Source organism: Anabrus simplex, chromosome 6 (genome assembly GCF_040414725.1).
Source record: "Anabrus simplex isolate iqAnaSimp1 chromosome 6, ASM4041472v1, whole genome shotgun sequence".
NCBI lineage: Eukaryota > Metazoa > Arthropoda > Insecta > Orthoptera > Tettigoniidae > Anabrus > Anabrus simplex.
In genome coordinates, this window is record NC_090270.1 from 192,882,613 (window position 1) to 192,906,177 (window position 23,565).

Sequence of the window (23,565 nt, forward strand, 5' to 3'; positions counted from 1 at the left end):
TTAAATGTGCGGCGTAGAGGTGTACCTCCCGGTATAATAATAATAATAATAATAATAATAATAATAATAATAATAATAATAATAATAATAATAATAATAATAATAATAATAATAATAATAATAAGAATAATAATAATTGTACCGGGCGGTACACCTCCACGCCGCTAATTCAAATATTGCGCCAGTTGAAACCTCTCTACAGGAGAAACTTTGAACTTTAAAATCTGTATTAAATCAAAGGTTTCACGGAAGATGTCTCTACTGTAAATTTTGAAGTGTTTTGAACTATGTCTATTTCGATTTGTATTTGTTTGCTCTGTAGGAAGAAGTGTGGACATTCTCTTCTAGATGACACTACTTAAGAACTATAATCGTGCACCCTAGTGCGAAGTGAAGGAACTGTTTTTTGAAGAAATTAGGCATTCATAAGTTTGTTCTTTGTTAAATTTCTTTCATTCATTTTTTGGATTGGCAGTACAACCCTTCTCTTTACGCCAGTTTTGAATTTGACCAATCAGTAATTTCTGTAATTAATTTTCCACCAATCCCAGATGTCTTCTTCAGTTTTGACTTGTAATCTTTAGCCGACCAATAAAAGTTTATGGGCGGGTTGTTATCATTCATGAATGGTCTCGAATGTTCCACGAGGGTATATAAACTGCTGATTTTCTTGTCTCGGGGCCACTTCAGTAACATCTTTCGCAGTGTGTGAACATATATAGCAGGGGGCGGGAAGCGCCTCTTTCTTCGGGCAGCAGTTCATCCACAAGGTAATGGCCGTTTAATAACCTTATTTCTTGCTAGCTCAGCAGTTTAACCCTCGGGGCAGGTTCGGAACTTTTCTCATGTAACCTATCCTTAAAATGTAATAGACATTTGGTAAAATTTCGTCTCTTTAACTACAAATTGGGATAGAGAGTGCCTAACCCTATCGAGCTCCCACTCATATTGTTTTGAGGTGACTACGTTTTCATAACCGTTTTTCTTCTCTTCGTAATGTAATAAAGTTTTCTTATCGTGTCACCTCCATAGTATGGGATTAGCCCCTGTATAACTGGCCGAGTGCCACCTAGGTTTTAAGAAGTTTCATGTAGGAGTGCAAGCTACGCCTCCAGTCAAGTTGGTTTCTTGGGCCATTTAATTAACCCAGTGTTTGTTTTCTTCATGTGAAGGCCCTGTAGGTTGGGTACAAGATACCCCCGTTTCACTGTATGTGTGCCTTAAGGGCAGTTAGTAATGAGGGTTTTTGTAGCCTTTGATAGGCTTGTAATATTGAGAGCGAGTCTGCTCTTTTCCTCTTAACTTGGTAATTAGGAGCAAATGCTCCTCGTACTTAGGGGTTTTTCTGCCCTTTAGCTATTGTGGTGGTGAGCTGAGAGCTCAGAAATTAATCTTGGGGCTCTGTAAATTCTTAAATTGTTAACCTGCTACTTGGTACCTGTTACATCTTTGTTATTTGTCATTTGTTGATTTTGAAAAGAAAATATAACCTTTGTTAAAGTTTTAAATTAACTTTAATTTCGTAAGTTGAGACCTATTCCCGCCCGCACCTTCTTTCACCTCTAACTACCACGGATAACTCCGTAACAACAACAATAATAATAATAATAATAATAATATTGTTAAATAGTCGAACAAATTAGTAGGATTATATAGAAAGATGGTCGATTCTATGAAAGTTTACTCTTTTCAAAACCACATTGGAAAGGATCGTGAATCCATGAGCAGTCATCATATTTACTCGCTGGAAAATCATATTCAAATAATGCCTTCACTGTTTCGAGATGGGAACATAATGTTTGTCATCACATCATGACCTAAGCCACTTGGTAATATGCATTTATCGTAGAACCTATTTCTTAAAACCCATTGCATTTCGGTACGGGCACGATGTGCACGTGTTCTGCCAGTATTGTGGTAATGGAGACATCTATAATCCATAGCTTTAAAACGCAAGGATTTTTCTTTTGCTGTCCGCTAACAACTCCTTACAGGACAGATTATTATGAAATGTGATTTAGTTGAAAGTTACTTACATGTAGGTCTATATGTGCCAACACTATCGCTTTCTTTATTTTCATGGCTAGACTGTTAGCGAGCTCGTCTTTCGTCCAAGAGTCGGAGTTCGATTCCTGGCTGGGTTAGGAATTTTAACCTTTATTGGTTAATTCCGATTGCTTGCGGTCGGGTGTGTGGGTCGTCCTCATTATCAGAATTCATCATAAGTAGGGTCCCATTTTCACAGACACGCAAGTCACCTGTAAGGCGTCAAATCGAAAGACCTGCATCAGGTTGCTCCGGAGGCCACATTCCATCATGTGCATGCCCTGAATTCCATCTCTTTTGAAGGGAAAGTTATTGTTTTAGGTGGAGATTTTAGATATGTTTTCACTTTCCACGTGCTTCCAATCAAGTTGTTATTCAGAACTTATTAAATTTTCTCCTCTTTAGTCAGAATTTTAAAATATTTCATCTTTTAAAAAATATGCGAGTAAGACCAGAAGAATTAGATTTAACTATTTTTTCCCGAAAATTAGTAATGGAGATTACCCTTCAGTGAATCATGAATCGCCAGAGATATCTGTTAGTGATTGACCACCCTCTACCGTCGCAAAGCAAGACATCGTCTCACAAATTTAAGGGAATAAATTTGAGTCGCAAGAAGATGCTATAAGTGTCTCCAAAATTGACATTCTTGCCCCTATAAACGAGCACTGTGATCAAATTACTTCTAAAGTTTTAGATCTTCTACCCGGAACGTCCAGGACGTACTGGAGATGAAAATGAAACTCTATAATTTCCCATGTAGTTTCTAAACAGTTTAGAAATAAGTGGCTTGCCTCCTCTCATGTCCTTCAATTAAACCTGGAGCAATTTTTAAATTATTACGAAACTTAAATGTTTCACAGGATCTTCTAAACGGATCAGCGTTAATTATATGAAAAATGCATGTCAGTTGTTTGGATCTCGAAATCATTTCGGGGTTAAGTGTTGGAGAGAGAGTTTTGATTCCTAGGATGGATGTAACAACATCGACACTACTCTTCCATTTTATTTTAAAGAAGCCAGTTTCCTTTTCACCTTGCATTCAATATGACGATTAACAAAGTTCAAGAACAGACGTTAGGCCGTGTAGGTGTATATTTATCCCAGCCTGTATTTAGCAGTATCTTGAGTTTGGTCATTTGACAGTTTCAAAGTAAATGGTGCCAGCGAGCCATGGGACAATACATACAGTATTTAAAGAAATGCTCTAACAGCACTACATTTCAGAGAAAATGGACCTAATATTCTCTGGAATTAGATACTTCACACTACAGTCTATAAGTTAATTTTTGGAGTCCTTATTTAGCCATTGCAAACTAAATGTAGCAAATGCTGTCACTCAGAAGTTTGTAAGTGCCAGGTAAATATACTTTACCGAGCCAGGGACTTAGTATTCCGTTGAATTTCAACGGGGTTCACCCTAGTGATTGATTTTATTTTACATTACATATTGTAGAATGAAATATTATAGATGTATACAGTGTTTCATTCTATTCTTTTTTTAAACAATTTTAGCTAACAACGTTTCATTCTGGGAAATACATTTTTTCTGGTGATCCTTTTCAACGAAAACCAAATAGGATATTGATAACTCACCCATACTACTCATATTTAATACTTCAGTAATATTTTCTTGAACATGTTCATTCAACGTGTCGCATTATGTATTTATATTCACTGGTCAGCACCAGTTTTCTGGAACCTGGAAATGTAGTGTTCTACGTAAAAGTTCTTTACACACTAAAGCGATATGCACAAAATAAAAAGACATTTGGTTAAGGTTATTAAGTGAACTTTATTGTCAGAATATTCAAGATGCTTACAATCTTCATTAGGTCTTCTTCTTTCTTCTCAATTCTCAATCCAAAAATTGGTTGGCAGCAATTGGTCTTCTCCACTCTTCTCAGTAATCCGCTAATGACTTCATGTCCACATATGAGCCTGTTCGTACGTCATCTATGATCTGTCTTGAATATTGCAGTCTAGGTCTTCCTCTTCCTCTTTTACCTTGAATCATTCCTTCCTCTAGAGAACTTTTTCATTGGTGAGTTTTGCTGTCCATGAGATCTTTTCTTCCATCCTCCTCCTCCACCACCACATCTCAAATGCTGTTCCTTTTCACATGCACTAATAGTCCACGTTTCTGAACCATACAAGGCCACATGCCAGACATATCACATAATAAATCCCTTCTTGGCTTCCAAATTTAAATTGCTTGAAGTGGTATACTTTTCTTGTAAAAAGCAATCTTTGCTTGGGAAATTCTGCTCTTTATGTCGACTGAACTGTTGCCCCCTTGTGTGATTTTACTTCCTAAGTAGGTAAAGACATTTACTAGCCTTAGTGGTATATCACTAATTCTGATGTCTACTGCAAAAAAAAAGGCGGTTGCATACCATAATTTCGGTCTTTTTAAAATTAATTTTCATGTTATACTTACTTCTCAATACCTCATTCATTCTTATTAATGCAATTTGTAATTTCTCTTCGTTCTCCTCCATGACAGCTATGTCACCAGCATATCTTATCATTTTGATTTCTACTCCATTTAACTTTATACCTTCCATAACGTCTTTACATTCCTCAATGCCATTTTCAATGTACAGGTTGTACAGCACTGGTGAAAAATTATATCCCTGAGGTACTCCTTTCTTAATATAAGTCTCCCATACTTCACCATTTATGTTTATGATGCCTATTTCGTTGTTATAGAATTCATATACACTACTATTCGTCTATCTCTAAAATCTAGACCAACACTAGTCATAATCTTCATTAATATATTCCAGTTCACATTATCAAAAGCTTTTTCTAAATCCACGAATGCAATAAAAAAAAGGTTTTCTAGCATTTTGTCTATAACCTGTCGTAACGGTAGAATAGCTTCTCGTGTGCCTCTATTTCGTCTTAATCCAAACTGATCTTCGGCCAAATGTGGTTCAATTTTATTGCTTATTCGGTTATATAATATTCTTGTCAATATTTTTGACATGTGCAACAATAGACTCAAGATGAGATGTTCTTCACATTTTAGAGTTCCAGGTTTCTTTGGTATAGGGATTATGAGAGACTTTTTAAAATCTTCTGGAATTTCTCCGGTTTCGTACATTTCCGTGATCAGTTTTAAAATATAGCCGTATGTTTCATCATCCAGTCTCGGTATCATTTCTCCAGTTATTTCATCGCATCCTGGCGCTTTATTAGGTTTCAATCCTTTAACAGCCTTAAGATATGAGGGTCCCAGTTAATCACTTGTTATGTTTTCTTCATTTCCAAGGTCATTTATGTCAGTAGGATCTTCATATAATGTTTCTATGTATCGCTTCCCTCTTTCTCCCACGTATTTGCTCTCAGACAACATTTTCATCTAATATGCTGTTACTACGGCCAGTGACTGTTCTGAATTGTTTCTTAATCAATTCATAACCAGTTTCCATGTTTCCTTTCTCCATTCCTTCTTCTGTTTATTTGCATTGTCTCATTATATATTCTTCTCTGGCTTTCTTTGCTTCTCTGTTGACTAGGTTTCGGAGCCTTTTATAGTTTCTGATGGTGGTAGTGATTATTGTTTTTAGAGGAAGTACAAGTAGGCAACCATCCTCTATATAACACTAATCAGAGAAAAAATGGAAGGGGTCCGACACTTCGAGAAATGAAGATATCGGCCAAAGGAAGACAAGGGCCTCGAAAGGCATGAAAATGAAAGACTCCCTAGGCCTCCATACGTAATACCGTCGGGGTCTGAAAAGAACAAGTGTTGACCAAGGGAGGTCGGATAGGATAGATAAAAGTGAGGAGCCTGGCACAAGTAAGTGGAAGCAATGCCAGGACTCAGCTGAGGGTCCCGTGGTCGCCAATCCACTCTCCAAAGTTCAGAGCCCCTGAGGCCCCTTTTAGTAGCCTCTTACGACAGGCAGGGGATTCCGTGGGTGTTATTCTACCGCCCCCACCCACAGGGGATTATAGTTTCTGATTCCTTCTTCACTCTTTGAGTTTTATAATTTCCTCCTTTCCTCTATAAGTTCAAGCACATAATCTATAACCCATGGTTCTCGTGCTTGTTTGGTCGTTTTCCCTATTACCTGATTTGCAGCTTCTATGATAGAGTGTTTAAAGCCCATCCATTTCTCATTTATTGTACCATTGGGTATTTCTGCGACGTTCTGTTTTACCATTGTTTGATAGTTTTCCTTGATTCTGTCTTGTTTTAGATTCCTGACATTATATCTGCAATATTTTTCCGCGTTCTTCCTCTTCTTTCTTAGTCTTAAACCAGATTTTAACAATACTAGGTTGTGGTCACTCGCCACATCAGCTCCTGAATAACTTTTGCATTGTTTGACTTGGTTACGGTACTTTTCCCTTACCATAATAAAATCTATTTGGTATTTCGCTTTATCTCCAGGTGCAATCTAGGTATACCTTCTTCTCTTGGGCTGTTTGAACAAGGTGTTTGTAATTATTAGTCCTTTTCCTTTACAAAAGTCTATTAGTTGTTGTCCTTTGTCATTTCTTACACCAAGACCATACTTCTTTTCCATCAACAGAAACGTTCCAGTCTCCAAGAAAAATGAGATTAGGTCTATCGTGAATAATACATTTGGCTTATGTCTTCGAAGATCTCTGTATTATTCGTAACTCCTCAAGCTTCACTCGAAGGTAGCAGCAAGTATTCTTCCACTATAAACTGACACAGAGAAAAGCACACAAAATATCTCTGAGGTGTTGTGTTGTTGGGGGAGCCCCACCCCGCTCCCCCAGAAAGCGTGGCAACCAACCAGAGTATTATGTCGCCTCCGCCTGCCCGTAATGTCATACGAAGTAACATAACTACAATACAATAAATTAAATCTTTATAATTATTAAACCTTTAATTTAAAACACAATAATAAAAGATAATGGAAACCGGAAACATCTCACAATTAAAACTCAGTCAAATGGCTCCCATTACTGCTAAATCATTCTACTCTATACCCACAGACCACACCTGCGAACTCCTTATTCGTACCACCTTCCATAGGAGACATAGTCCGCTTCTTTTCCCTTTTCCGTCTCAACATATTTCGGTATTACCGCACCCTATTTCACACCCACCTCCAGTCAGCCATCAATCAAGCACTCAACCTCCATGTTCAGACCACCTACTCGGGGTTATATACACATTTTCAATTTTAGACAGTGGAGACCCTTGTTTGATGGATAGTACAACCAACAGAAGACAACCCCCTCTACCCGTCTCCATTTTCTTAATATCCAATCCTTTTCACCCAAACGCCTACTCCTCCAGACCCTCCTAAAACAAAACCCTGACCACGCAGTTCTTCGCAATGAAACCATGCTTCGTGACACTCAGCCCGCCCATCTACCTGCCTTCACCCTCCACAGAGTGCAAAATCCATATGGTATCGATCATGGAGGTGTAGCCTTGCCGTTCACCCTTCCCCCCTCATACGCGTCCACACACCACTACCTCTACACGTCTATCCTGAATCCATCATTGCTACCATATACTACTACTCACGAATCCTGCACCTCGCCACCATTTACATCCGACACATCACCCCCTTCCCGTAGAGTTCATGGCCTATATTCACACCACATTCCGTCATTCCAAAACCCTTTCAGTTCATAACCTGCATAGCCATTTTTCTGACGAGATCCAATGCCTCCACAACTTCCCCAAGCATATTGACTCCTCTTTAATCCCTCCCCGGGTCACTCCCGCCCTCCTTCCCAAACAACCAGTGACGCTGTCTTTTCTCAAAACTTCTTAATCCATCTTCTAAACGCTTCCCACCTCTTTATCCTCCTCTAAATACCCTCAAACTCACCACCTCCCCATCCTCCTGCCCCACGTTTGTAACTGAACTTCGAAAAAGCCAATTGGACCGCCTACGTGAACATATTACCAAATCACTCGCACAATCACCTCTTATTCCTACTGATGCCCAGTCGTAGACAACATTTCCAACTTCATCCATACCACTATAACTAATGCCTCGAAGACCTACATTACCACCTCACTCCATACCCCCTGCAAACCCTCTCTCCCACATAACTTCCTGCATCCCCAGGAACTCTCCCAGTCTGACCTATACAATTCTCCCGTACACGTGATCCCTACATCTTTCGCCTCCACCGCCAGAACATGTGGACCGTTTCCAGCTACCTGAAAGCTCGCCGCCGGGTAACCTGGTCCAAAATCTGCAATTCCCTCAATTTCATCCATGTCTCCCCTTCTCAGTTCTGGCGTAACCTATCCTCCCTCTTCGGACAACACAGTACCCATTCATACCCCACCATCCAATATGGAACATCTCAATCGAGTATCCAGGAAAAGCTGTATATATTCACCTCCCAATTCCACAATCGATTCACATCTTCTCCATACACAATATCACCCTCTACCAGAATCTCCTATCCTCCCCGTCCCTTCAACAATCTTCTACTTACACACTCGCACCCCACGTCCTCAAAACACGATAACTGCCTCCATTATTTCAAACCCCTTAGTCCGCACACGGGGCACCGCTCCAAGTCCCGACCGAATCCGATACGGCCATATATGCCAAGCCCTTATTGAACTACTCACACTCCTAGCATCCCTCCATCCATTCACATACACCTCCGACTTCTACCCCCACATCCTGGAAGAGATTCACATTGCTCCCTTTCACAAAACCCAGAAAGGACCGATCCAAACTAGACTCCTACTGCCCCATTCGTCTCATCACAATCCTTGCTAAGATCCTAGATAAAATCCCCATCCGCCGATTGCAACCCTCTCTGAAATCCCTTAACACACAACCTCCACAAACAATGCGGATTCCACAGAGGACTGCTAATCATCTAATCTTTCACCTCATCCAATCTATTAACCCATTTCTTACCGGTCACGCCGCCCTGACAGGTGTGGCCCAGAGCAAGCCCAACCTATTTCCTCCTCTCTTGTCGATGGAACGCCGAATTGTCCGCATTGCCCTCCTAATCCCTCTGTTACTGCTTACTCCCCTCCCCAAAATTGTCACCCACGTCTCCTTCCCCTTCTGGATATTCCAAGGCAAGGCCCTATATACCATCAACCCTCTCGTTTGCCAGTTCCTCCATTCCACCCAACGTTCCCCACTATATAACCTATCCCCACATCATTATCAAAATATCCTCACGAACCAAGTACAGGCCGCCCCCACCAGACCAGGCTGCAATGGATAAATTTTATCCCAAATACCACCCACCTTCAATATCAAAACTATTTCATCTAAACGTCTACCCCTGCAGACTCCCCTACAACAACACCCTGCCCATAGGTTTCTGCGCAGAGAAACAATACTTCGTGACACTCAGCCCGCCATTCTACCCGGATTCCCCACCCACAGGGCGGAAATCCCACATGGTATATGTCGCGGTGGTATAGCCATTGCGGTACGCCCTTCCCTCCTCATACGCGTCCACACCCCGTACCTCCACACATCTATCCTGAATCCATCAATGCTACCATATACTTCCGTTCCCGAATCCTGCACATCGCCACCATTTACACCTGAAACATCGCCACTTCCCGTAGCACCCATGGCCTATATTCACACCACATTCCGTCATTTCATAATTTTTGCGGATCTTAACCTACATAGCCGCTTTTCTGGCGCGATCCAACGCCTCAACTACTTCCTCACCGCATTGACTCCTCTCAAATTCCACTCCAGGGTCTCTCCCGCGCTTCTTCGCCAACACATCCCGACGCCGTCGTTTCTCACAAATTCTTAATCCATTTCTAAATATTTCCCCCTTCCTATCCTATTCCAAATAGCCCCTTACTCGCCACGTCTACATCCTCCTCCCCCGCGTCTGTTACCGTACTTTCCGAAAACCAATTGGAAGCCTATCGTGAACATATTACAAAAGCACACGCACAGTCACCGCCCCTTCCTTGTGATGCCCAGTCGTAGACAATATTTCCAACATCAACCGTACCATCATAACGCATGTCTCGAAGACCATCTTCCCCACATAACACCATATGCCCTACAATCCCTGTCATAGATAATTGGACCACCTATGTGAATATATTACATAACCACGCGCACAATCACCTAGATTCCTACTGATGCCCAGTCGTAGACAACATTTACAACTTCATCCATACCACCATAACTAATGCCTCGAAGACCTATATTCCCAACTCACCCCATACGGCCTCCAAACCCTCTCTCCCACCTAACTTCCTGCACCCCCATGAACTCTCAATTCTTGCCTATGCAGTCCCGTACACGTGACCACTACTTCGTTCGCCTCCACTGCCATATCATACGGACAATTTCCAGCTACCTGAAAGATCACCACCGGATAACCAGGTCAAAATCTGCAATTCTCTCAATTTCATCCATGTCCCCCCTTCTTAGTTCTGGCGAAACCTATCTTCCCGCTTCGGAAAACACAGTACCCATTCATACCACCACTATCCAATATGGCACATCTACAGCGAGTATCCCGGAAAAACGCTTAATATTCACCTCCCACTTCCAAAATCGGTCCACTCATTCTCCATAACATTACTCATCTCCGCCAGATGCAACCCTGTTCAAGAATCTACTTTTCCCTCCGTCCCTTCAACACTATTCTACTTACACACTCCCACCCCACGCCCCAAACATCCCGATAACAGCCTCCATTATTACGAATGCCCTAGTCCGCACACGGAGCACAGCCTCAGGTCCCGACCAAGTGCGATACTGCCATATTTGTCAAACCCTTATCGAATTGCTCACGCTCCTAGCATCCCTCTATCCATTCCTACATACCTCCGGTTTCCAACCCACCTCCTAGAAGAGATTCGATATGCTCCTATTAACAAAACCTGGAAGGGACAAATACAAACTCACTCTTACCGCGCCATTTGCCTCATCACAATCCTTGCCAAGATCCTAGATAAAATACTCATCCGCCGACTGCACCACTATCTAAAGTCCCTCAAAATCCTATGTCCCCCACAATGCGGTTTCCACCGACGACAACTAATCACCAAACCTTCCACCTCATACAATCTATTAATAAGAAAATCAACATTGCGCGACAGTCCCTATCAACCACCTTCGACTGTAACCAGGAATTCGCCTGACACCCTGTACTTAACTTCAAGCTCCACTGCTAAACAGTCCCAGGCTCCTACATCCAATTCTACGCTGCTTACTTTAACAAGAGTACAACCTGTATATCACTCATCGGCCACCAATCGCCAACCTTTCACATGTCCCGGGATAAACAGCAGGGTATTGTCCCCTCTCCCCACTACTCCTCATTTCTTTCGTCACGGATATTCTCCAAATATCACCACCAATCCAATTCCTTCAATTCGCCAATCACACCGCCATCCTTTCGCCCAATCCCTTCCGTCCACAACATCAATAAAAACCTGCGAAGATTCCTGTTTTTAACAGAAAACTACCTCACCAAATCTCCGAAACAATTATCCGCTAAACCGTTACTTACTTTCACCTCATCCAATCGATTAAGCCATTACTTACCGCTCACCCGCCCTGACAGCTGTGACCCACAGCAAGCCCAACATATTTCCTCCTCTCCTGTCGACGGAACGCCGAATATTCCGCATTGCCTTTCTAATCCCTCTGTTGTTCCTTACAAAGGAACTACACCACATCATCCCCTCCCACAACCTGACACACACGTCTCCCTCCTCTTCTGGAGATTCCACGGCAAGACCCTAGACCCCAACAAACCCTGTCCCATACCAGTTCCACCATTCCACCCTACGATCCCCACTATATAAATTATCCCCACATCACTATCAAAACATCCCCACGAACTAGAGACGGGCCACCCCCACAAGACCAGTCCACAATAGGTAAATTTTATCCCAAATCCCACCCACCTTCATTTATAAATTTCTCATCTAATCGCCTACTCCTCCAGACCCTCCTACAACAAACCTGCCCACACAGTTCAGCGGGAAAAAATCCATTCTTCGTGATTCTCAGCTTGCCATTCTACCCGGATTCCCATCCACATGGCGGACAACCCGCATGGTATAAGTCGTGGTCGGATAGCCATTGTTGTACGCCCTTTCCCCCACATACGCGTCCACACCCCCTACGTTCACATATCAATCCTGATTCCATTAATGCTACCATATAATTCCGTTCCCGAATGCTGCACCTCAACACCATTTACACCAGAAGAATCACCCCTTCCCGTAGCATTCATGGCCTATATTAACACCACATTCCGTCATTTCATAGTTTTTGCAGATCTTAATCTACATAGCCGGTCTTCTCGCGAGACCCAACGCCTCCACAACTCCCTCAACCACATTGACACCTAATAGCACTCTCGAGTCTTTCCCGTCCTTCTTAGCAAACGCTCCACGACGCCGTCATTTCTCACAACTCTCTAATCCACCTTCTAAACATTCCCTTCCTCCCTATCCTCCTCCAAATACCCTCACACACGCCACGTCCTCATCACCCTCCCCCGCGTCTGATGCTGAACTTCGCCAAAACCAATTGGACACGTACCGTGAACATATTACCAAGGCACACGGAGAGTCACCTCACCTTCCTTCTGATGCCCAGTCGTAGACAAGATTTCCAACCTCAACTTTACCAACATATCTAATGTCTCGATGATCCACATTCCCTGCTCACTTCATACACCCTCCAAACACTGTCTCCCACCCAACTTCCTGCACCCCCTGCAACTCTCCCAGTCTTATCTAAAAGAATTCTCCCGAACATTTTATCCCTACTTCCTTCGCCTCCACCGCCAGTCCCTGCGGACAGTTTCCATCCTCCTGAACGCTCTTCGGTGCATAACCTGGTCCAAAACTTGAAATTCCCTCAATTTCATCCTTGTCTCGCCTTCTCTGTTCTGGAACAAGCTATACTCACCCCTCGGTCAACACAGCACCCCATCATACCCCACCATTCATAATGAAATATCTCCGACGAATGTCCAGGTAAACATGATAATATTCACCTCCCACTTCCGCAATCGGTTAGCTAGTTCTCCATACCAATACTCATTTCCGCCCGATGCCACCCGTTCGAGAATCTACTCTCTCCTCCGTCCCTTCAACACTCCTCTACTTACACACACGCACCCCACGTCCTAAACATCCCGAAAACTACCTCCATTATTACTAACGCCATATTCCGCACACAGAGCACCTCCCCAGCTCCCGACCAAGTCCGGCACTGCCGTATGTGACAAACCCTTATCGAATTCCTCACGCTCCTGGCATCCCTCTATCCATTCATACACACCTCCGGTTTCCATCCCACCTTCTGAAAAGATTCAAAATGCTCGTTTTTCCCCAATCCGGAAAGGACCATTCCAAACTAGACTCCTAAGGCCCCATTTGTGTCTTCACCATCCTTGCCAACATTCTAGATAAGACACTCATCCCCTGATTGCACCGCTATCTGAAGTACCTCAAACAACTACGTCCACCATAATGCGGATTCCACCGAGGACTACTAATCACCAAATATTTCACCTCATCCAATCTATAAATAAACAACTCAACATAGCCCGACCATCCCTATAAATGACCTTAGAATTTAACAAGGAATTCACCTTCGTCTGACACCCTGTCCTTATTTTCAAGCCCCACTTCTAAACTCTCCCAGCCTCCTACGTCCAATTCTACGCGGCTTACCGTAATAACCGTACAACCTGTATATCAGACAACGGCCACCTATCGCCAACCTTCCCCATGTCCCTGGATGTATAGCAAGGATTTATCCCCCCGCCCCACCGCTCCTTTTTCTTTTAGTCACCGAAATTCTCCAGATATCACCACCCATCCAATTCCTTCAATTTGAAAATATCACCACCATCATTTCGCCCACACCCTTCGGTACAGGACATCAATAAAAAAATGCGAAGTTTACAGGACACAGTTACCTCCCTTCGCGACCAATGGGAACTCGGCCCCAATAATTCCAGAACAAAATCCATCCTAATCCTGTATCACAAACGGCGGTTTTTCCTTCTTCGCAATCGCTGCAGCCTCTGATTCACCATAACGACAACACCGTCCCCCCTCTATCTGCCCTCAAATACCATGGCGTCACCATAGAGCAGCACCTCACGTTCCGCCCCCAGTTCAAAAACCCACAAACAAATCATACATAAGATCTCATCAAGTACGTCGGCTTGCTGGCACAAGTTAATTATTTAACAGGAAGCTACTTCACCTAACCGCCGAAACCTTCATCCACTAAGCCATTACTTACCGCTCACCCCGCCCTGACAGCTGTGACCCACAGCAAGCCCAACATATTTCCTCCTCTCCTGTCGATGGAACGCCGAAAATTCCGCATTGCTCTTCTAATCCCTCTGTTATTCCTTACTAAGGAACTACACCACATCATCCCCTCCCCAAACTTTACACCCACGTCTCTTTCCTCTTCTGGAGATTCCACGGCAAGGCCCTAGATCCCAACAACCCTGTCCCATACCAGTTCCTCCATCTCACCCTACGATCCCCACTATATAAGTTATCGCCACATCACTATCAAAACATCCTCATGAACCAGAGAGAGGCCACCCCCACAAGACCAGTCCGCAATGGGTAAATTTTATCGCAAATTCCACCCACGTTCATTTATAACTTTCTCATCTAATCGCCTACTACTCCAGACCATCCTACAACTACCCTGCCCACACAGTTCTGCGCGAAAAAACCATTCTTCGTGATACTCAGCTTCCCATCCTACCCGGACTCCCCATCCACATGGCGGACAACCCGCATGGTATAAGTCGTGGTGGTATAGCCATTGTGGTACGCCCTTCCCTCCTCGTACGCGTCCACACCCCGTACGTTCACATATCCTGATTGATTATTGGTACCAAATAATTCCGTTCCCGAGTCTTGCACCTCAACACCACTTACACGAGAAAAATCACCCCTTCCCGTAGCATTAATTTCCTATATTAACACCACATTCCGTCATTTCTTAATTTTTGCAGATCTTATTCTACATAGCCGGCCTTCTGGCGAGATCCAGCGCCTCCACAACTCCCTCGACCACATTGGCCCCGAATTCCACTCCCGGGTCCTTCCCGTCCTTCTTCGCAAACGCTCCCCGACGCCGTATTTCTCACAACTCCCTAATCCATCTTCTAAACATTCCCTTCTTCCCTATCCTCCTCCAAATAACCTTACACACGCCACGTCCTCATCCCCCTCCCCCGCGTCTGATACAGAACTTCGCGAAAACCAATTGGACACGTACCGTGAACATATTACCAAAACACTCGGACAGTCACCTCCTCTTCCTTCTGATGCCCAGTCGTAGACAAGATTTCAATCCTCGACTATACCAACATATCTAATGTCTCGATGATCCACATTCCCACCTCACTCCATACGACCTCCAAACCCTGCCTCCCACCCAACTTGCTGCCCCCCCTGCAACTCTCCCAGTCTTACCAAAAAGAACTCTCCGAACTCGTTATCCCTACTTCCTTCGGCTCCACCGCCAGTCCCTGTGGACAGTTTCTAGCCTCCTGAACACTCCTTGGTGCATAACCTGGTCCAAAACTTGAAATTCCCTCAATTTCGTCCTTGTCTGGCCTTCTGAGTTCTGGCGCAAGCTATCCTCAACCCTCGGTCAACACAGCACCCCTTCATACCCCACCATTCATAATGAAACATCTCCGACGAATATCCACGTAAACATGTTAATATTCACCTCCCACTTCCGCAATCGGTTCGCTCCTTCTCCATACCATTACTCATTTCCGCCCGATGCCACCCTGTTCAAGAATCTACTTTCCCCTCCGTCCCTTCAACACTTCTCCACATACACACACGCACCCCACGTCCTAAACATCCCAAAAAATCCCTCCATTATTACTAACCCCATAGTCCGCACACTGAGCAGCGCTCCAGCTCCCGGCCAAGTCCGATACTGCCATATCTGTCAAACCCTTATAGAATTCCTCACGCTCCTAGCATCCCTCTATCCATTCATACACACCTCCGGTTTCCATCCCACCTTATGAAAAGATTCAAAATGCTCCTTTTTTTCCAAATCCGAAGACGACCAATCCAAACTAGACTCCTAACCCCCATTTGTCTCATCACCATCCTTGCCAACATTCTAGATAAAACACTCAACCCCTGATTGCACCGCTATCTGAAGTCCCTCAAACAACTACGTCCCCCATAATGCGGTTTCCACCGAGGACTACTAATCGCCAAATCTTTCACCTCACCCAATATACAAATAAACAAATCAACATAGCCCGACCGTCCTTATAAATAACCTTCGACTATAACCAGTAATTCACCTTCGTCTGAAACCCTGTCCTTATTTTCAAGCTCCACATCTAAACACTCCCAGCCTCCTACGTCCAATTCTACTTGGCTTACCGTAATAACAGTACAACCTGTATATCAGAAAACGGCCATCTATCGCCCACCTTCTCCACGTCCGTGGATGTATAGCATGTATTTATTCCCTCTCCCCACCGCTCCTGTTTCTTTTCGTCACCGACATTCTCCAAATATCACCACCCATCCAATTCCTTCAATTCGCCAATATCACCGCCATGATTTCGCCCACTCCCTTCGGTACACAACATCAATAAAAAACTGCGAAGTTTCCTGCACACAGTTACCTCCGTTTGTGACTAATGGGAACTCGGCCTCAATACTTCCAAAACGAAATCCATCCTAATCCTGTATCACAAACGGCGCTTTTTCCTTCCTCGCAATCCCTGCGGCCTCAGATTCACCATAATGAAAACACCGTCCCCCCTCAATCTTCCCTCAAATACCTTGGCGTCACCATAGATCAGCACCTCACATTCCGCCCCTACTTCAAAAACTCACAAACAAATCATACGTATGAACTCCTCAAGTACGTCGGCTTGCCGGCACATGTTACGTATTTAACAGGAATATACTTCACCTAACCGCCGAACCGTTCATCCACTAAGCCATTACTTACCGCTCACCTCGCCCTGACAGCTGTGACCCACAGCAAGCCCAACATATTTCCTCCTCTCCTGTCGATGGTACGCGGAATATTCCCCATTGCCCTTCTAATCCCTCCGTTATTCCTTACTAATGAACTACACCACATCATCCCCTCCCCAAACTTGACACTCACGTCTCTCTCCTCTTCTGGAAATTCCACGGCAAGGCCTAGATTCCAACAACCCCGCCCCATAAAAGTTCCTCCATTCCACCCTACGATCCCCGCTACATAAATTATCCTCTCAACACTATCAAAACATCCTCACGTACCCCCAGAAGACCAGTCCGCAATGGATAATTTTTATCCCAAATCCTACCCACCTTCATTTATAACTTTCTCATCTTAACGCCTACTTCTCCAGACCCTCCTACAACCATCCTGGCCACACAGTTCTGCGCAAAAAACCATTCTTCGTCATACTCAGCTTGCCATTCTACCCGGATTCCTCATCCACATGGCGGACAACACGCATTGTATTCGTCGTGGTGGTATAGCCATTGTGGTACGCCCTTCCCTCATCATACGCGTCTCCAGCCCGTACGTTCACATATCTATCCTGATTCCATTAATGCTACCATATAATTCCGTTCCCGAATCCTGCACCTCAACACCATTTACACCAGAAAAATCACCCCTTCCCGTAGCATTCATGGCCTATATTAACACCACATTCCGTCATTTCAAAATTTTTACAGATCTTAATCTACATAGCAGGTCGTCTGGCGAGACCCAACGCCTCCACAACTCCCTCAACCACATTGACTCCTAATTCCACTCCCGAGTCCTTCACGTCCTTCTTCGCAAACACTCCCCGACGCCGTCATTTCTCACAACTCCCTAACTCACCTTCTAAACTTTCCCTTTCTCCCTATCCTCTTCCAAATACCCTCACACACGCCACGTACTCATCCCCCTCCCCCGCGTCTGATACCGAACTTCGCCAAATCCAATTGGACACGTACCGTGAACATTTTACCAAAGCACTCGGACAGTCAGCTCCGCTTCCTTCTGATGCCCAGTCGTAGATAGCATTTCCAACCTCAACTATACCAACATATCTAATGTCTCGATGATCCACATTCCCACCTCACTCCATACGCCCTCCAAACCCCGTCTCCCACCCAACTTCCTGCACCCCCTCCAATTCTCCCAGTCTTATCTAAAAGAATTCTCCAGAACACGTTATCCCTACTTCATCGTCTCCACCGCCAGTCCCTCCGGACAGTTTCCAATCTCCTGAACGCTCTCCGGTGGATAACCTGGTCCAAAACTTGAAATTCCCCCAATTTCGCCATGTCTCGCCTTCTCAGTTCTGGCGCAAGTTATCCTCACACCTCGGTCAACACAGCACCCCTTCATACCCCACCATTCATAATGAAACATCTCCGACGACTACCCAGGTAGACATGTTAATATTCACCTCCCACTTCCGTAATCCGTTCACTCCTTCTCCATACCATTACTCACCTCCGCCCGATGCCACCCTGTTCGAGAATCTACTTTCCCCTCCGTCCCTTCAACACTCCTCTACTTACACACACGCACCCCAACCTAAACATCCCGAAAACTCCCTCCATTATTACTAAAGCCATAGTCCGCACACAGAGCAGCGCTCCAGCTCCCGGCCAAGTCCGATACTGCCATATCTGTCAAACCCTTATCGAATTCCTCACGCTCCTAGCATCCCTCTATCCATTTATACACACCTCCGGTTTCCATCCCACCTTATGAAAAGATGCAAAATGCTCCTTTTTCCCAAATCCGGAAAGGACCAATCCAAACTAGACTCCTAAACCCCCATTGGTCTCATCACCATCCTTGCCAACATTCTAGATAAAACACTCAACCCCTGATTGCACCGCTATCTGAAGTCCCTCAAACAACTACGTCCCCCATTATGCGGTTTCCACCGAGGACTACTAATCACCAAATCTTTCACCTTACCCAATCTATAAATAAACAACTCAACATAGCCCGACGTCCCTATAAATCACCTTCGATTTTAACCAGGAATTCATCTTCATCTGACACCCTGTCCTTAATTTCAAGCTCCACTTCTAAACATTCCCAGCCTCCTACGTCCAATTCTACGCGGCTTACCGTAATAACAGTACAACCTGTATATCAGACAACGGCCACTTATCGCCAACATTCCCCATGTCCCTGGATGTATAGCAAGGATTTATCCCCACACCCCACCGCTCCTTTTTCTTTTCGTCACCGACGTTCTCCAAATATCACCACCCATCCAATTCCTTCAATTCGCCAATATCACCGCCATCATTTCGCCCACACCCTTCGGTACAGAACATCAATTAGAAAAATGCGAAATTTCCTGGACACAGTTACCTCCCTTTGCGACCAATGGGAACTCGGCCTCAATACTTCCAAAACAAAATCCATCCTAATCCTGTATCACAAACAGCGCTTTTTCTTTCCTCGCAATCTTTGCAGCCTCAGATTCACCATAATGACAAAGGCGTCCCCTCTCAATCTTCCCTCAAATACCTTGGCGTCACCATAGAGCAGCACCTCACATTCCGCCCCCAGTTCAAAAACCAACAAACAAATCATACATATGATCTCATCAAGTACGTCGGCTTGCCGGCACCAGTTACGTATTTAACAGGAAACTACATCACCTAACCGCCGAACCCTTCATCCACTAAGCCATTACTTACCGCTCACCCCGCCCTGACAGCTGTGACCCACAGCAAGCCCAACATATTTCATCCTCTCCTGTCGATGGAACGCCGAATATTCCACATTGCCCTTCTAATCCCTCAGTTATTCCTTACTAATGAACTACACCACATCATCCCCTCCCCAAACTTGACACCCACGTCTCTCTCCTCATCTGCAGATTCCACCGCAAGGCCTAGATCCAAAAAAAGCCGTCCGATACAAGTTCATCCATTCCACCCTACGATCCCCACTACATAAGTTATCCTCTCATCACTATCAAAACATCCTCACGGATCAGAAACGGGCCACCCCCACAAGACCAGTCCGCAATGGGTAAATTCTATCCCATATCCCACCCACCTTCAATTATAACTTTCTCATCGAATCGCCTACTCCCCCTGACCCTCCTACAACAACACTGCCCACACAGTTCCGCGCGAAAGAAACCATTCTTCGTGATACTCAGCTTGCCCTTCTACCCGGATTCCCCAACCACATGGCGGACAACCCGCATGGTATAAGTCGTGTTGGTATAGCAATTGTGGTACGCCCTTCTCACCACATACGCGTCCACACCCCGTACGTACACATATCTATCCTGATTCCATTAATGCTACCATATAATTCCGTTCCCGAATCCTGCACCTCAACACCATTTACACCAGAAAAATCACCCTTTCTCGTAGCATCATGGCCTATATTAACACCACATTCCGTCATTTCATAACTTTTGCATATCTTAATTTACATAGCCGGTCTTCTGGCGAGTCCCAAAGTCTCCACAACTCCCTCAACCACATTGACTCCTAATTCCACTCCCGAGTCCTTCCCGTCCTTCTTCGCAGACACTCCCCGACGCCGTCATATCTCACAAATCCCTAATACACCTTCTAAACATTCCCTTCCTCCCTATCCTCCTCCAAATACCCACACACGCCACGTCCTCATCCCCCTCCCCAGCGTCTGATACAGAACTTCGCCCAAACCAATTGGACACGTACAGTGAACATATTACCAAAGCACTCGGACAGTCACCTCCCCTTCCTTCTGATGCCCAGTCGTAGATATGATTTCCAACCTCAACTATACCAACATATCTAATGTCTCGATGATCCACATTCCCACCTCACTCCATACGACCTCCAAACCCCGTCTCCCACCCAACTTCCTGCACCCCCTGCAACTCTCCCAGCCTTATCTAAAAGAATTCTCCCGAACATGTTATCCCTACTTCCTTCGCCTACACCGCCAGTCCCTGCGGACAGTTTCCATCCTCCTGAACGCTCTTCGGTGCATAACCTGGTCCTAAACTTGAAATTCCCTCAATTTCGTCCTTGTCTCGCCTTCTCTGTTCTGGAGCAAGCTATACTCACCCCTCGGTCAACACAGCACCCCATCATACCCCACCATTCATAATGAAATATCTCCGACGAATGTCCAGGTAAACATTTTAATATTCACCTCCCACTTCCGCAATCGGTTAGCTAGTTCTCCATACCAATACTCATTTCCGCCCGATGCCACCCGTTCGAGAATCTACTTTCTCCTCCGTCCCTTCAATACTCCTCTACTTACACACACGCACCCCACGTCCTAAACATCCCGAAAACTACCTCCATTATTACTAACGCCATATTCCGCACACGGAGCACCACCCCAGCCCCCGACCAAGTCCGGCACTGCCGTATCTGTCAAACCCTTATCGAATTCCTCACGCTCCTGGCATCCCTCTATCCATTCATACACACCTCCGGTTTCCATCCCACCTTCTGAAAAGATTCAAAATGCTCGTTTTTCCGCAATCCGGAAAGGACCATTCCAAACTAGACTCCTAAGGCCCCATTTGTCTCTTCACCACCCTTGCCAACATTCTAGATAAAACACTCATCCCCTGATTGCACCGCTATCTGAAGTACCTCAAACAACTACGTCCACCATAATGCGGATTCCACCGAGGACTACTAATCACCAAATCATGCACCTCGTCCAATCTATAAATAAACAACTCAACATAGCCCGACCATCCCTATAAATGACCTTAGAATTTAACAAGGAATTCACCTTCGTCTGACACCCTGTCCTTATTTTCAAGCCCCACTTCTAAACTCTCCCAGCCTCCTACGTCCAATTCTACGCGGCTTACCGTAATAACAGTACAACCTGTATATCAGACAACGGCCACCTATCGCCAACCTTCCCCATGACCCTGGATGTATAGCAAGGATTTATCCCCCCGCCCCACCGCTCCTTTTTCTTTTAGTCACCGAAATTCTCCAGATATCACCACCCATCCAATTTCTTCAATTTGAAAATATCACCACCATCATTTCGCCCACACCCTTCGGTACAGGACATCAATAAAAAATGCGAAGTTTACAGGACACAGTTACCTCCCTTCGCGACCAATGGGAACTCGGCCCCAATAAAACCGAAACAAAATCCATCCTAATCCTGTATCACAAACGGCGGTTTTTCCTTCTTCGCAATCGCTGCAGCCTCTGATTCACCATAATGACAACACCGTTCCCCCTCTATCTGCCCTCAAATACCATGGCGTCACCATAGAGCAGCACCTCACGTTCCGCCCCCAGTTTCAAAACCCACAAACAAATCATACATAAGATCTCATCAAGTACGTCGGCTTGCTGGCACAAGTTAATTATTTAACAGGAAGCTACTTCACCTAACCGCCGAAACCTTCATCCACTAAGCCATTACTTACCGCTCACCCCGCCCTGATAGCTGTGACCCACAGCAAGCCCAACATATTTCCTCCTCTCCTGTCGATGGAACGCCGAAAATTCCGCATTGTTCTTCTAATCCCTCTGTTATTCCTTACTAAGGAACTACACCATATCATCCCCTCCCCAAACTTTACACCCACGTCTCTCTCCTCTTCTGGAGATTCCACGGCAAGGCCCTAGATCCCAACAACCCTGTCCCATACCAGTTCCTCCATCTCACCCTACGATCCCCACTATATAAGTTATCGCCACATCACTATCAAAACATCCTCATGAACCAGAGAGAGGCCATCCCCACAAGACCAGTCCGCAATGGGTAAATTTTATCGCAAATTCCACCCACCTTCATTTATAACTTTCTCATCTAATCGCCTACTCCTTCAGACCATCCTACAACTACCCGGCCCACACAGTTCTGCACGAAAAAACCATTCTTCGTGATACTCAGCTTCCCATCCTACCCGGATTCCCCATCCACATGGCGGACAACCCGCATGGTATAAGTCGTGGTGGTATAGCCATTGTGGTACGCCCTTCCCTCCTCGTACGCGTCCACACCCCGTACGTTCACATATCCTGATTGATTATTGATACCAATTAATTCCGTTCCCGTGTCTTGCACCTCAACACCACTTACACGAGAAAAATCACCCCTTCCCGTAGCATTAGTTTCCTATATTAACACCACATTCCGTCATTTCTTAATTTTTGCAGATCTTAATCTACATAGCCGGTCTTCTGGCGAGATCCAACGCCTCCACAACTCCCTCGACCACATTGGCTCCGAATTCCACTCCCGGGTCCTTCCCGTCCTTCTTCGCAAACGCTCCCCGACGCCGTATTTCTCACAACTCCCTAATCCATCTTCTAAACTTTCCCATCCTTAATATCCTCCTCAAAATAACCTTACACACGCCACGTAATCATCCCCCTCCCCCGCGTCTGATACAGAACTTCGCCAAAACCAATTGGACACGTACCGTGAACATATTACCAAAACACTCGGACAGTCACCTCCTCTTCCTTCTGATGCCCAGTCGTAGACAAGATTTCAATCCTCGACTATACCAACATATCTAATGTCT